This window comes from Leptosomus discolor, chromosome 1 (genome assembly GCF_034619465.1).
Source record: "Leptosomus discolor isolate bLepDis1 chromosome 1, bLepDis1.hap2, whole genome shotgun sequence".
Lineage (NCBI taxonomy): Eukaryota > Metazoa > Chordata > Aves > Leptosomiformes > Leptosomidae > Leptosomus > Leptosomus discolor.
The window spans coordinates 104,326,972-104,341,546 of record NC_141391.1 but is presented as its reverse complement, the minus strand read 5'-3'; positions in this window follow the sequence as shown (position 1 = coordinate 104,341,546).

The window sequence follows — 14,575 nt, the reverse complement described above, 5'->3', positions numbered from 1 at the left end:
CAGTTAATACAGGATTGGTCCTGTGCTGGAAAGAGATTTTAAAATAAAGGTCTGTTTAATATGTTATAATACTTTACTACAGATAACGGAGTATGTAGAAGTCTATATTTGATTTAATGCTTGCCAGCCAGTAGCTTAATATAATGGATATTTCATCCATTATATAATGGATATTTTATTTCAAGTAACATAATTGAAGTTAATCTATCCCCATTATATGTTCTAGTAGATCAGGTTTCTTTTCTAAACATATTTCTTCCAATTTAAGAAGATATGGACACACTAGAAAATGATATAAATAGTCTCTGTGTTGGGAATTTGGACCATACTAAGGCATACAGCAGGGACAATGTTAATATATGGAATACATGTATGTTAATTTTAGTTTGGTGAAGATTTTTTTAATTATTTTCCTCATGCCTAAAGTGTTTGGAAGTTATCTTAAAACAGATCTCCTCACTAGTAAAAACTATCCTTCGTTATCCCATGTCAACTTTACATTGTTGTATAAAATCTGAGAAATTGCACATTAAAAATTGAAGTAACGGAATTATTTTTTATCAAACAAGTGTACTGCTAGTAATAATTGGCAAGTTATGAAATTAAAAGGAAACAGATTGGATCAAACTTCCTTTCCTCAAATGTAGATAACTTGAGAATCTTTTTATTGTACTTTATGGAATGCAAGCAGTGAAAAATTAATATATGAATACTACCACCATAGATTCAACTGAGAATACGTCAGTAAAAGTACTGTTAGGATATTTTGTTCTTATTTGCCGTTCTGTTTTGAAACATAAGTGGCTGTAAGTAGGGACAAGAGTTCCATGATATACAAATAACCTAGAAGTAAAATGTCAGTTTTACTTGCTCTATTTATCCCTGTATTTTCCTAGATCAACTGAAAATTCTTTGTTATAATTCCATTTCTACTCATACAGTATTTTTTTCATTAAAAGTGGATATAGAAAAGCCATGTTCTGAATGTTCTTAAATCACCCTGTATTTTTAACTCTGCCTGACAGATGCAGCTTGTTACATCTTCATGAGGTTGGAATTCAACTTGATGTGTCATTATTACTGAAATGTGTCTTAGTAATTGAAAACTATGGACTTAAGATTTCTGCCAGAACTTTAGCTTTGATTGTTATCACTAATCTGTTATAAAAATGAATTTTTACGTTAATCAGAACAATCCCTGGGGAAGACTTTTGGCACCAAAATGTTCCCCAGTAATTCCGGCAGCAAAGGGGACAAAAAAATACAAGCTACCCTCTATTTCTCTGTGCTAACTACCTACAGTATTCCCTGCAGCACAGGCGTGAAAACAGGCTACGAACATGTTACTACAAGCACCTGACATCGCAGTAGGAGAGTACGAGGAGGTCGCAGGAGAGGACAGCCTTGTCTCCACTTCTCCTCCTGAGCTGTCAGGCAGGGGCAGCGTACATGCCCAGCACTGCTTACCACCTTCCCGTGCCAGCGCGGAGACACAAAGGGAAATCAGCACTCTGAGGTGTGTGCTTTCTGCTGGGATGCTCTGCAGGCAGTGTAACACTGTATTTATTCCTCTTTCATTGTTACCTGAGGGTCTGATTTTCACTATATCTTGTGAAAGCTGAAGAGAAAAAAAAAACAAAATGAATAAAAACCACTTGGGATGTCCAGCCTGGGAATGTTGCAAAAGCCTTGTCTGAGTTTTGCACTGATGGGAAACATGCCCTGTACAGCCTTCAGGGTTTTTGCTTTGAGCACAGTATGCTGCATAACCTGTGATATATTATTTTTGTCTGTATTGTGTGTTTTGAACAACCAGATTGTCATTTTCAAAATTAATTTGTTGATTTAGTCACGTATTTTTCTATCTAGCTTTGAAAATGTCAGTCTGTTTGGTGATTTCAGTGAATTCATTGGAAACTACACAAAGTACATCAAATTATTAAATTAGCAGGCTGGTTTTGGATGCAGATGGATCAGACAGCAGAACTTTACTGACGGATGACTTTATTCACCTTGAAATTTTCCATTTAAGTGCAGCCATTATGTTTTAGATGTCAGAATAATATCAGATCATACTCTGAGAAAAACCTGAAGGAGACCCAAGGTCATGTAGAGAAGGAAAGCTGGGCATCATTTGTGACACACAGCGATTTGAGAGTAGCCAAGGAATACAGCGTTTCTAACCTATAGAGACTGACCGGTATGGAAGTCTTCAGGAAACATTTTTACAGGTGTACAGACACCAAATCTGTGGTGTGGTCCAGTTACCAACCTGGCTATATATGGAACTCTTAGAACATCCCAAACTAATTGAAGTCAGAGATCTGTATTTAATCTGGACTGTGGCTACTTGCAATCAAATTTTCCTTATGGTGAAAGTAAAAAAGAACTGGTTTGTATTAATGTATTTGCTTGCCAGCATGGATGCTCATATGCCCAAGAATAGTGACTCAGAGAAATTGCATCACAATGAGTGAAAACTGAAAAAGAAATACCAAGGAAGAAAAATCAAAGTATCTCAGGAAAACAAATTTTTGAAGAAAAAATAACAGTGAATGGGATGCAAAGGCAGGAGGGTAGATAAATGGAATTTCCCCAAAATATTCATAAGCAAGTGAAATTAAAATGCAGAACGGTCAACATAACCCAGAAAATCATTCAAGTGTTGCAAAGAGTAAAAATGGCTAGAACAGCCTTCTGAGAGGTAACTGCTGTATCTATCATCCATCTCTTGATTTTTTTTATCGAGAGCATAATAATGATAAACATTTTCATATTCAATAAATCTCCAATTTCGACGTGCTGAAATTTTCTCAGTCCAATGATATTACTTTGAACTGCATAGCTCTGCTGACTCAATAGCTGAAATTGTGTTTTTTAAGAAAACATTTGTTTGTCATATTTATGCTGTATTTTCCAAATAGAAAATAGAGTTTGTGTAGTTCTGCTATTTAAGGAGAGACCTTAAATTGGTCTGCTAGATAGATTCATTGTAAGTACAGCACTGTAAAAAAGAGATTGATACAATTATTTCAAAGATGTTTTTATATTGTATTTCATCCAAGAACTTAGAAGCCAGTTTCAGCTTTTGAGTTCAACTGCCAATGAAACGTTCAATTTTATAACCTCTGACTACAGCCTGTGACAACCGCAGTTGTATTCAGCAAAACAACAGCACAGTCTGAGGCTCTTGCTGGCAATTCACCAGTGGTCAGAAGGCAAGGAAAGCCATGTGAAAGGCTCAGATGACAAAAGAAGTGGCTAAACGCATACAGAGAAACAGATACAGTCTGTTACACAGATAAAGTGTATTTCTTGCTACTATCCAGGTTATTCAGGTTAGCAAAAGTAAGCATGCCACTATGATGACAAATGCATTTGCTTCAGACCACTTAAGAAAACAGTCAAGTACATGGGTTTAAAAAACACAAGACCTGGGCTTTCCATTTCCTATTATTACTAACTAACTTCCTTCCATCGTAACAAATGCTGAACAAGCTCAATTTAAGAATTCCAGTTAGCAAGGATATGACTAATGTAGTCCTGAAACAGCCAGAGGCTAGGGCAATTTGACACTTGAAAAGTTGGGAAGATAAGGACCTGCAGGTTTCGGTTTGGTGGCTTTTTTTTTTTAATGTTTCCCTTCACAGGATTATCTTTATTCTGGCTGGTTTTGTGAAGCGTGTCACCTCCCTGCAGAGGCTTTATTGCCATCTAGGCCTTTGTGAGCATTGCACATTGTCCATAGCAGGTACAAATACGCAAGGGTATGACACAGAGGTGTTCTCGGCCTTCCTTTGGGCTGTGTGGTTGGGGAGCTCTTGGTGGTTTTTCCTACATAAAATTCTTTGCTTGTTCAACACACAAGATGGAAGAGGAGCAGGGGAGATGGTTATCTGGAGGATCCTTGCCTCTGTTCTCGTGGAGTGTGCAAGATGTACAATGATCGAAGCAGAGGGTTGCAGGGAAAGGAAGTTTGGTCCAGGCGGTGACACAGCAGGAGGAGCACTGGCCCTGGCCAGCAGGATTGTGAGGAGAGTTGACAAAACTTGGGTGCTGGCATGACTTTTCTCTCCCATGCACATACTTCCACAGACACATGTGTGCACCCACAGCCCTGAGGTTCTTCTCCCTCCTGTTAAGAGTGTCCTGGCATGTATGCGCATGGATTATATGGTGATGAACATCCTTGGAAACCCCATGATGAAACTATTAACTGTCTTCATGACAGGCCTGGAAGGTGTGCAGCAATGAACGCCTAGGGCTACTACTGAACAAGTAATAAAAAGCTGGCCCCTGTTGTCCATCCTTCTGGGCTTCTCTGGAACAAGACCAGACATCGTGACTGCATGACTGTACCACAGTGCACATTAAGGAGGGAGGGTAGCAAGACGGGGTTGGATGGGCGGCCTCAACTTTACCCTTTCCTCAACTGAGTATCTTGGTTTTGCAACGTTAAACTGGGAGTTGTTGAGATGGTCCTTCAGATGCACACCAAAACTGTGCAGCTGACATTTTAAATTCAAAGTCAATTATTTTATAAGAATGAAAAAATCTACCTTGCCTGGGACAGTGCCAGTCACCTCTAGGTTCTTCAGTGCTCCTTACAAGGAATGTCACATGTTACACATACCCGTATGAATGAATCATAGAATCAGAGAATCATTAAGTTGGAACAGACCTCTAAGATCATCAAGTCCAACCGTAACCCAACACCACTGTGCCCACTAAACCATGTCCCGGAGTGCCACATCTACACGTTTTTTGAACACCTCCAGGGATGGTGACTCCACTACTTCCCTGGGCAGCCTGTTCCAATGTTTGACCGTCTTTCAGTGAAGAAATTTTTCCCAATGTCCAATCTAAACCTCCCCTGGCACAACTTGAGGCCATTTTCTCTTGTCCTGTCGCTTGTTCCTTGGGAGAAGAGACCAACCCCCACCTCACTACATCCTCCTCTCAGGCAGCTGTAGAGAGCGATAAGGTCTCCCCTCAGCCTCCTCTTCTCCAGGCTAAACAGGCCCAGTTCCCTCAGCCGCTCCTCATAAGACCTGTTCTCCAGACCCCTCACCAGCTTTGTTGCCCTTCTCTGGACACGCTCCAGCACCTCAATGTCTGTCTTGTACTGAGAGGCCCAAAACTGCACACAGTATTCGAGGTGCAGCCTCACCAGTGAAAGATGGTAATCATTCACAAATTACTGTTAACCTTGACCCAGGCTTTCTAGACTGCACAGCCTGGTGGTTTGCACTGCAGAAAGCACAAGATTTAGCATATAAGTCACTCAGCTTTTCTACAAACCAATCACCAGTTCCCCCTTCTATACCTCAGTTCCTTTAACTGCCCCCCTCCAACCCATGCATCCGTACCCCCTACTGAGTAAGCAGCATCAGTCTAGAGCTCAGATCTAGTTGACTCATGATTGTGATCTCATGATCTCATGACGTGATCCGATGATCGCTGTGTGCTTGACGTGGTTTCCAAATGTTACAGTTGTACAATGTTTTGAGATTTGGTGCTGGTATATGGTAGCGAGGCACCTGCCAGCCTGCAGGTGCTGGCTGTGAGATATCCTTGCTTTCTTTGAACGGGTTAGGAAAATACGAGAGCAGGTGGTTTGTGGATTTTGTTATTTGTCTGAATTTTGTATTAAATTTTAATACAGAAATTAGGGAAATGAAATGAGGATGTAAGTGCTGATGTAACAAATGTGTGGCCAGATGCCAGACTGTGCCTTGGGTGCTCAGAATCAGTAAAGTGATAGGAGAACTGCAAGTGACGGAAAGGAAGCAGTTACAGCTAGGAAGAGGAACTGGTGAGTGAGCTGTGTGCCTTAGCTGCCTGCTTTCTTCCTTTTTATGGCTAGCACCAGTGGGATGTACAGGCTGTTGTCCTTAGCTCAACATTAAGAAGCTTTTGTTTGGATGCTTCCCAAAGCTTTTCCAAGTCTAGTCTACACAAGCGTTTTATACTGGAATATTTACTTCATGAAGGCTATGTTTTTATCTAATATGTCTAGTATTAACAGAGCTACACTGTGATAAAGGTGCTTACAACATTGCAGATGGTTCTTCTATAGAAAGAGGAATAACCAGCATCAGTATACGACTCTATTCTGCTAATCATAGAATCACAGAATATCTCGAGTTGGAAGGGACCCATAAGCATCATTGAGCCCAATACCATGCCAACTGCTGCATTTGCATTAAAGATAAATAAATTACAGCCTTGATAAATAGTCTATATATAGTAAAAACTACACTGAAGCTAGAGCACTTTAGTACTGAAATAAATGCATCCCCACTAACTGGGGTTTGCTGCTTTCATTGCAGAAGTAGAGTTTGGTGCTTTTATTAGATCCACATGAAGGGATAGTGATGTTCTGTGATCGAAAAACTTCCACCTCTGTCTTGTGACTTTCCTACAAGCATGTGACACGTCTCAGTGCACAACCCAGGTTGACCTGTGCCTGCAAGTGTTAATATTAATGGAAGACAGAGGCACATTCAAACATATTCCTATAAATATTATTCTAAATATTAGTTTTATTCAGGGAGCTCACTCTCTGCTTGTGTGTCTAATCAGAAAAAAAAAAGCCCGCTACTCAGATATGAAATAGTACCTCCTTATGAAATAATCTGCACCAAGAAGAATGTGAACACTTATTTTTGAAATAATTTCAAAGGAGTATTCTTTCAAGGAAAAAACCCCACACATTACAGTTCTCAGCTAATATAAATTACATCCATCTGTGCACTAACTGCTAAAAATGTGCTTAAATCTATTTATAATCCTTTCAATAGCTCTCACTAGTTTACGTATGTAAAAGATACCCTCACATTTGACTGTGTGAGCTCCCTCTGGTGGGTAACGTGACATCTACCACTATTATGATGACGGCTACTTCAGCAAATGTTTGGGTATACAGTTATGTTTGTCCAAGTGGAGTTTTGTTTATTTAAGTGTTTATAGCTACTAATTCTTTATATATCTAGGTATAAGACAGTATACTAATTTCTCATCACCTGATCATATCTGAAACTACCAAAAGAGTGACATCCAGTATTTTTAAGATACTAGAGATACTTGCACAAAGATGTAGTTTTCAACAACACATTGGACAACAGCACCCACGTTAAATGAGTTCTGGCATCCTAGAGAAGCTGAAAGAGTTTATTATACTTACAACTTATATTGTAATATCTTTATTTCTCTACACTATTTCTGTTGAGTTCAGTTGCATTTACATACCTGGAAATCCAGCCTAGACAGCTTTAATATTTTCGAAGTATTAGATGTTACTAACTGATTGCAGATACTTTATGTAAAAAGTATTTATTTAATGGTACAAAAACTAAGAATCAAATATGCTTTAAATAACACAGCACAGAACAGCTGACTAACATACCTCTTTTTTTGCTGGCAAATTTTAATATGCCTTAAGTCTCATACAGCCTGGTATTCATGTGTTGCACTTTTCTAAAAGAAAACACAAGTGTTATCTTCCTACTTTTTTCTTTGTATTTAGGTTAAGTAATCTGAACACGGGAAGTGTTAGACTTCGGAGGAGTGCTCTAATGCATGGGCAATGTTCCAGCCACAGTTTGAGTTTCAACAGCCCAAAGTGGTTGTGCTGCAATATTAGGTTTGTTTTACCAGCAATGAATTTGGTGGCTCTGGCACACACCACAGTTTACTTGAACAACCATGTTTTTGGAAAATTTGGGTTACTAGAATATTTTGGAAAGAAAAAGAACAGGAAAAGCATGCTAATATGTTTGCTTTTCTGCATTAGCTGTTTCAGAATTCCCCTTTGATTAATAAAAAAAGAGGTTTATGTTTTGTCACTTGGCTGAAACCTGGCAAGAGACAAAATTCTAGTTACGCTGTATTTAAAGGTGAGGCATGAAGATGAAAGAAAACATAATCAGGATTTTACCAAAGGCAGGGGACAATATTTTTACTAGCAGTTTTTGATAGCTGTGTATTTCCTGAGTATGACTGTACATGCAGTGTTTTCTGATGTTTATGATATTCTCCTAATCCTGTAATTTCTCTTCAAGAGACTTTTAATTCACAGTTTGACTGCCGGAGTGCTCTGATGTAAATCTACCACTATATTACTGTCCAAAAGGAATCGTCACTGAATTTTTATCATGAGAAAGTGGCATTTAAAAGTGCTTAACATTGCTTCTGAAATGAGGGTGTCCACATCTAAGTGAGTAAGGCTGCCTGGCAGGTAATTAGCAATGCACAGAAGGCACCACATGGTAAACTGGATTTAGGCACTGGTTCAACACAGCACTTACTGTGGGGCACTATGGCCACATCAAACAAATCTCTTGAACACATACCTACTTTAAGCAATGAGTAGTTTCCACTGATTTGCCAATAGGGCCATTCACAGTGGTAAAGTTTTATTCATGCACTGAAGTGTTTTGCTGGATCAAGGCCAGAGAGACCAGCACTTCAACGTGAAATTTGACTGTTAAAAGTTCACTGGAATTTAATTATGTGCTTGGAGCGTTTAAACACTGCACTGTGTTGGGGCCTTTCTGTTGAGCTATCTGTCAATGAGCTAAACAGGTCCTTGCAGCATCTAATAGTAGGGAGGACCTTCATGCTGTGAGGTGCGTACAAAACTTGGACACCTTGCTCCAGCACCTTCAGCTGGATCTACATCCAGTTGCAGCTGCCAAACAAGCCAGATGCTGGCATAAGATGTCAAAAGAAATGAGGAAAACATTCTCTTTTGTCATTCCTGGTAAGCACGTTTGTTCCCACTCACACAACTGCAGCCACGCCAACCCTTATGAAGTGGCTCTGCACGGTCATTATATGGAACTATAAGAGTTTAAAAAAAAAACCCAAGCAAACACAGAAGAAATGTCAAATATTTACAAAGCACTATGAAACCCATCTAGAAATGGCTCTTAACTAGAAGAGTAACAGCATAATACTGTTAAAGAATTATAGAAATACTCTTCTTGCATTTTTTTCTTTGGAAAAATTTAGCAGAAATACTGGACTAGGATAAAAATGCCACGGGTGTCTCTGTCAGATAGGTCCCATTCCCCCTTTCCTCTCCCTTCACATACCCTCCTTGTTCTTCCAGAATGAGGAGATCTCAGCTGCTTCAAAGATGAAAAAGAAATAAAATGTTTCTCAGAGTTGTGGTTGTGGAACCCTTTTCTTGAAGAAACTCCCCTCTGGTTTTGATGTAGGAAGTGGGAAGAGGAGGAGTGCTCAGGTTAAAGGTGTGTCCTCTGCCCTCCACATGAATGGCCCTCAAATTTGGATGCGTTATGAGCATACGAAATTTTCAGTTTGCATGTGGTGGGTAGAGACTTAGAGCTAAAATATTTCCCAGCTGGACTTACTCCGTAACCTAAGAGCTTCAATGCATTGGTGACTTCAGCACACAGATTGCTCTCCCCCACAGATGCATACTTCAGACAGGGATATATGACCACAGACAATTTTGCTTGTGATTTCATCTTGCAATTTGATTCTCCCATGCTGTCAATATCCTTCCTTTGGTCATTGTAATGTTCAAATACAAAATGAAAAAACACCTGGACCCAGGAAGGAAGAAGACTCTGCCTTTAAATTAGGCTAGAAACCATTGCTACTTTTCTGACTTGTTTTATCATCAGTAATCACTAGTAATCAAAACCAAAGCTTTCCCGCTTTTTCTTTCTCCCTTCCCTTCCCTACCTTCTTCCCTTCCCTCTTCACTTACCTCTTCCCTTCCCTTCCCTCTTCCCTTTTCTTCTTTTTTATCTAGTCAAGAGTATTAAAACATGCTTACAAAAGATAATAATTTAAAGTAGAGTGCCTTTAGAAGACAAATAGGCAGTAAGCTCAGACCTATCATGATATGTGCAGCTGAACAAACAAAATGACTATTTCAGTATGATCTTAAGCATTTGGAGCTTTTTGTCTGATGACACGTTTTCCTATTTCAAGAGTAGGAATTACTTAATATCTGTCTGAAGCAAGCAGAGGATTTATGAAACACATAATCTTCAGCTAGTCTCAGCCTTACTGGAGCATTATTGAGGACTGTTATTTGAAAATAAATAAATAAATACTTCCAAATCCATTTAATTATTTATTAAATACATTTCTAAATACCATTGTAGTTATAAGAGTAAAGGACGAGGTTAGAAAAACAGGAGTAGTGGGCTTAGATTTCTCACTATATAATTTAACTCAAGTTTTCAAAACTAGGTATAGTTTGGGTAAGAAGCACACAGTAGCCATTCAGGGCTTCGTGCTCAGGGACTGGGTAATAGGGCTTTCTGAATATCTTATTTTTGAAATAAATCAAAATTGACACACCACAGCAAACCAGACTTCACCTCTGAAAATTTAGACTGCATGAAGATCTGCTCTGACATCTAACAAGGACTTGGACAACACAGAAAGTACTCTGGTTCAAAAAAGATATGAGCAATTCAGATTGCATGTTATCTGGGGCTGATGCTATTCTGGGAACAGAGTCAACAGCAGGGAGTAGGCATTTGTTCAGACTGTAAGTGCCTCCTATAGAGGTCTTTTCCTTTTCCACTGATTGTATAGGGACCTTGGGGTCCAGTCACCCACTAGCCTCTTCCTCTTCTCCATGGGCCTCTTCCTTACTGCATCTTGCATCTGTAGAAAAGAGCCATTCAATCATTTAAAATTGGGCTCTCTGCACTTAAGTATTAGCCTTTCGGGAATGCTGTTAAGGCTGAGACTCCTGCTACTCTGAGTCATGCTACGTGGACATAAAAAGTACCTAAAACTCGGATTCTGAGTAGCATCAGCACCAAATTTTTTGTCTTCACTTGAAAAAGCCCTCTCAGAAACCAAATACATATCAACTTAACACATCTGCCAACCACACAAAGGTGGGTACGGCATGGGTACAAACTGAGCACACCTAAATGCGAACTTGAAATCCTTATGGTATGTCTGTGCACTACAGTCATTGCTGTCTTGAAGGTAGGGGTCTGACGTAAAGCCCCACTGCGTGCCACACACAGTGCAGCAGGTTTGTGTGACTCCTTCTCCCTATGGAGCCACCTCCAACTTTTGCAGGGGAAAGTGGAGCAAAAGGGAGTGCTCCACACCTTACCTGGCTGATTCTGCCTGTTGCTCTTCATGTGACTGGCAAAAGGCAGATAAGTCTTCAGAGGACAGAAAATGTGGCGATTTGTCACCAGGACTCCAGAGGCATCATCAGGTGGTAAAGAAGAAGCCAAAAAGACTTCAAACTTGCAGAGCAAATGCTCCTGCAGCTCCACAGAGGCTCCAGAGCACTCGACAGTAAGAGGAGATACAATGCAAAATGAGATGGAAAATGCACTTGAAACATTCCTGTTAAAAAACAGCTTTAAAAAAACATTACTGTGATGCTGCAATGAAGATATATGAAATACAAATGGACACTTGTCTTACTACATGGACAGCTATATTCAAAAAGAACTTGATTTATTTCAGGGTTCAGCCTGAAGCTTCTTCAAAGGGGAAGAAGATCATTTGGTACTTAGTAGTCTATGAAAGAAAAACATTTTAAAAAAAACAAAAAACCCCAAAGAAATGCTGTCTCTGTACTGCTTCCGGTATGAAGACTGATAAATGGAAATCCTGGAGACAGACAACTGACTAGTGGCAGGACACTGCTTTTTTAAAATGCTGAAAGAAGAAATTACTTGGAGATTTGAGCTAAGAAATATGGGAAATATCCCCTACAAACAAGGTTGCTCATCTGCACTCTTTGAACTTCAGAAGGTTTTGATGATTACTCAGCTTAAGAGTAGACTTCTTATTTTATTTTAGAACAGGAATAAAGATCTGGAAAGAAGACAGATATGCACTGTAAGCCTTGTGACAGTGTACGTGGGTCTTTTGGGTCTTCCTTGGAAAACTGTTTTGGGCTGTTTCCTTCATATGCAGAGGACGGGGGGGGAAAGCACGCAGTGATTTCTAACCACCCTCCTCCCCTGAGTTGGTCTGTAGGACCTAAAAATCCGACACACATCTGCTGACTCACCTCTGCACCTCCTGGGGACTCCAAGAAGGAGCACAGCCATGAGGGAGGGAGGGAGGGAGGGAGCCATTGCAGCTGGGCTTCCCGGCATCTTTTGCCATGCCCCCACCTGCAGCCCACTTTGTCCATTCACTCTAAACAGCTGACAAGCTGATCTGGATTGCTATTTTTTTCAGTTGCTATTCCAGGTGATTCCTTCCTGGATCTTGTTACTAATTTTCTTTAAAGCTGGGCTATGCATTCTGTGAAGTCAGCTCCAATTTCATCCCTCCTTCTGCATAATTATTTCTGGAAAATCTATGTGCAATTTATCCACGCATCAGTGGTATGCACCAGCAATCCATTTTGACAAAGTAGAAATGTTTAATTTTAACGCTGTTTAGAAAGAGTCATGGGGCTCAACTTTTCTGTTACCTGTTCTTTCTGCTAGAACTTTCGTTCCTTATTTCCTTCTGTGAATTGAACCATTTCGTTGTGGTTTTCATTAGAACTGCTGTCAGATGGCTATTTTACAAGAGTTTCTTTCTCTCTGTAGAAAAATTAATTTAATACCCACACCAAAACTTTGTTAAAAAAATGGTATTTCTTGGTAGCAACATAATAACTGTCTTAATTTATTAACAGTCAGTTAACTTTCTTCACGGGCAGCTTTTCCCTGATTGTAAGTCTCTATAAACTACTTGTTTTATATAAGTATGCTGCTTTTCAATTTCTTACTGACCAGTTGGTTCATGTTTCCTCAATGCTGTTTTGAGCCCCTTCTTTACTCTTTTTTTTTTCTTTTTTTTTTTTTTTTTCTTTTGTAACCAACAGCAACAACTCTTTTTCCCATTGTAAGTTTATTTCTCTTTCACTGCCTGTAGGGTAGGGAGAGGACTCTATCTCTAGTGAGTCTGCTTTGGCACTGATAGTCTGGAGGCACCTTTCCTACCTGGAACCCATTTTCCTAGAAGTTTGTTTCCTGCCTTTGTTTGATAATGCAAACACATTTTGTACGTTAGCGGCTTCTATAAGCAGGATGACTTTAAATTCAATAGGCATCAATACAACTTTTCTCAACACTTCTAACTTGTTTTCCGGAGGACTTTTTAGTTAAGTAGTTCTACTTCATTCCATCAGTGGTTAAATTTTATGCTTTCACTGTAGGGTCATTCTCTACCTAAATACCATTTTTTTCCTTTGTATGAAGCTTAATTTTTAATATATATATATCCCGTAATACTTGTTCAACTATAGTGGGTATCTAGCCAATGCATCAAGTACATCTTGGATCTGGAAGTTCACTAGCATAGTTGCCAGTATGTTGTATTTTGAAACCTTGACAGCACCTGAACAAGCTCAGTTTAATCCAAGCTAATTTTCACATTTTTAATGGCCTGCTGCCTGTTTTTGTAACCCATCAATTACAAGCTTAAAATAATGCCCTTGGATTAAAATAAAATCCTTGTGATGTGTTCAGGAGAGTAGCTGTTTGATCAACAGAAACAGGCTAATGTCTAGAGAATCAATGAACAGAAGGAGATGAGAAGAACTAAAGGAAACTGGTGATGGCAGTTTTGTCATCTGTGACAACTGTGGTATCTGTGGTAGTAATTTCTACCAAAATAATTCAAAAAAATACTCAGAGGAAAGAAATGGAAAGCCTTGCCAGCTTCGAAGACAGCATCCCCATCACCAGAAAACAGGTTAAATAGGTCAAAGCGCACATGTGCTGATACTCTCACGTTGCAAGCGGGTTCTTGTGCAGCAAATTTTGCAAAATCTGTGAGCAGGAGGAGAGCAAATAAGAAAGAGGGCCCTAACATTTGGGTACGGTGGCTCCCCACCCAAATTTTATGGTCATATTTTTTAATATAATTCGCAGCCCTGAGGTAAGGGGCTGAGTACTTTCAGCGGGGATGAGGCACCAACCTCCTTGGACCATGGCTCGCCTGAGAAGCATGTCCTAAGAAGCACGACTGGAGGCACTGAGAGGATGCTCAGGTCAAAGAGGGAAGGATAGAGTAAACTCAGCCATGTTCAGGGCAAGAGCAAGGAACATACTGCTTGGTTGAACATTTTGTATGTAAGTCCACCTCAGTTTTAGATAAGCAAGTATATTTGTATATGTAGATATACCTAGGTATATTTCCAAACTCCTCCCATAGTCCAGTATTTGCAGTTGTGCTACTCTATCACCAGCTCACGACTACTGTTTTAAGTACTATACCAAATGCAGTATGTTTAAAACACATTCCCTATTTGATTTGTGAAGTTGCCTCCCTTCCTTTTTTCTCTGGTTAATATTTTACATGTTTTAGCTCCCCAGAAGAAACACTGAAGAGCAACACTTGCAAACAAACTGTGGTTCTTTAATTTTTCAGTGCAAGCTTTTTTCCAGAGTCTTTGCTAACTCTTTAGGCATAAGTTAGATGTCCTACCTAAACTTAGGGTAGAAGTACAGAGGGGTGCATAGACCTCAGCTGCTAGAGTGACCCTTCCGAGGACAGACCCTGAGCACAGCAGATCCCCTCAAAGCTGGCCTGTGTGAACTGCTGG